The sequence below is a fragment of the Chiloscyllium plagiosum genome, chromosome 37, assembly GCF_004010195.1.
Source record: "Chiloscyllium plagiosum isolate BGI_BamShark_2017 chromosome 37, ASM401019v2, whole genome shotgun sequence".
In the NCBI taxonomy this organism is placed as follows: domain Eukaryota; kingdom Metazoa; phylum Chordata; class Chondrichthyes; order Orectolobiformes; family Hemiscylliidae; genus Chiloscyllium; species Chiloscyllium plagiosum.
The window spans coordinates 3,307,988-3,310,336 of NC_057746.1; the positions used below are offsets into that span (position 1 = coordinate 3,307,988).

Consider the following 2,349-nt stretch of genomic DNA (forward strand, 5'->3'; position numbering starts at 1 on the left):
TCATATTCAGGAATGAGCCATCAACAAATCTCAGCCTGGAAATCTGAGGGAAATGCTTCCAATAAACACACTCAATATCTAACACACAGCTCCAGTCACACAGTTCAGCACAAAGCACCAAGTTAACAGCTCTCTCAGCTGGATCTTTTCACACAGCATAAGGGACATTTCCACCCCTGACTGCCCACTGGATAGTCAGACTGCCTGAAGATTGGTGTGGATATTATGGGATACAATTTGTATAAAAGCTGCTCCTTCACTCACCATCTCCTCACTTGGTTTTCAGTCCCTATAGGAAGTGAACCAGCTCTGGAAGAGGAAGAAGTGTGGGTACCGACTGATTCAGGAGAGAATTACAGAAGTGCAAAAGAGTGCTATGAATGATATGTTAGGAACTGAACAGGTTACACCTTAACAAATTGGAACAATAACATCACAGGAAGATCTGCCAGTGGTGTTGTGCTGAATTTAAACTAGCCTGTTAGGGGAATGGGATTCTGATGGATACCCCAAATTGGTTCAGACGGAAGTAATAAATGTGTCCTTTTTGTGTTGGCATGCTGTGACTAGTGGGGTCCCAGAAGGAACACGACTTGGCACCTTAGTGCATTACATATAATACATAAATATAAATGATTTGGAAGTGGGGACCAAATACAATTGTTCCAAATTTCTGGTTGATAGAAAGTGAAGTCGAAGTGGCTTCAAGAAGATTTGGACAGGCTCAGGGAATGGGCAAGAACATGGCAGTTGGAATACCATGTGGAAATATGTGAGGTTCTCCACTTTGGTCAGAGAAGCAGATTAGCAGAGTCTCGCTAAAATGCTAAGAGGTTGGAAAGTGTAGGTGTGCCAAGTGACCTAAGACTCCTTGTTGATAAATAATTGAGAACTAACATGTAAGTACAGTGAGCTATTAGAAAAGCTAATGAAATGTTAGCCTTTATTGCACAGGAATTTGAGTACAGGAGTAGTGAAGTCTCATTTCAAGTATATTGGAGCTTGATTAGATCACACCTAGAATATTGTGTGTTGTTTTGGTCTGTTTATGTCAGGAAAGATATAATTGCTATAGGGAAAGTTAAACAAAGGTTCACAGGAAGTGTTCCCAGGATGGCAGGACTGTCCTATGAAGACAGTTTAGGGCAGCACGGTGGCTCAGTGGTTATCACTGCTTCCTCACAGCGCCTGGAACCTGGATTCGATTCCAACCTAGGGCAACTGTCTGTGTGGAGCTTGCACATTCTCCACGTGTCTGCGTGAGTTTCCTCCGGGTGCTCCGGTTTCCACCCACAATCCAAAGATGTGCAGATTAGGTGAATTGGCCATGCTAAATTGTCCACAGTGTTTAGGGGTGTGTAGGTTAGGTACGTTAGTTAGGGGTAAATGAAAGGGGCAATAGGGTTGGGGTAGAGGTATGGTCTGGGTCAGTTACTCTTCAGGGGGTTGGTGTGGACTTGTTGGGCTAAAGGGCCTGATTCCACACTGTAGGGATTTGAAAAAAAAAAGGAGTCTGTATTAGCAGAGTTTTGAAGAATGAATGGTGATCTCATTGAAATTTACAAAATGCCTAAAGGATACACAGGGTTGATACAGGTACATTGTTCCCTTTTCCTATTCCGTCAATAGCCTATATCCTACTGCAATTCTACGTATGAAACTTTCCATAGTTAGATGTGAATTCTCAGTCTCTGGATTGTTAATCCAGCTACATAGCAATTTCGCTGCTGTATCTGGAGACACATTTATTGAAATGTCTTTTAATGAATGTTATTTGGAGATGCTGAAAAATAAATAAATAAAGCCTGAGCTGTTTTTATTTCATAATAAACATACTCTAAGGATAAAACTGAACTCCAACGGTGTGGCATGAGCTCACAATGAATTTTAAACTCTCTTCCATTGTCCTCATGGCACCTGGGAACATGAGGTGTGGGCGGAAGAAAGAAAGGAGCCACATTGTCTGCTCCTGTACACTATCCTGTGTCCCTGTTCAAAACAGAATGTGTGTGACAGTCAAGTGAGGAAAAAAGGCTTGCTACTGATTCACCCCACACAGACGAATAGCAGATTCACTGTGGAATAGTCTCTAACTGAAGATGTGGAGGTGCTGGTGTTGCACTGGGGTGGACAATGTTAAAAGCACGCAACTCCACGTTATAGTCCAACAGGCTTATTTGAAAGTACAAGCTTTTGGAGCGCTGCTCCTTCATCAAGTAGCTAGTGGGGGAGGATCATAGGACACAGAATTTATAGTGAAAGATCAAAGTGCTATACAACTGATGTGATGTATTGAACAAACCTAGATCGCTTATTCTGGATTAGTGGTGCTGGAAGAGCACAGCAGTT

At 42.4% G+C, this 2,349-nt stretch overlaps 2 protein-coding genes across 5 annotated transcripts in view; one reads left to right on the forward strand and one right to left on the reverse strand.

Annotated features, from left to right (window-relative positions):
* The window catches only part of LOC122541650 (zinc finger protein 271-like), a 27,141-nt gene extending 26,020 nt beyond the window's left edge, over window positions 1–1,121 (reverse strand). Inside the window, exon 1 of the mRNA XM_043678580.1 lies at window positions 265–1,121. The gene's annotated coding sequence lies outside the window, so the exon portion shown is untranslated. The remainder of the gene's footprint in view (window positions 1–264) is intronic.
* Window positions 1–2,349, forward strand: part of LOC122541578 (zinc finger protein 271-like) — a 652,600-nt gene that overhangs the window by 600,273 nt on the left and 49,978 nt on the right. The window lies entirely within an intron of this gene.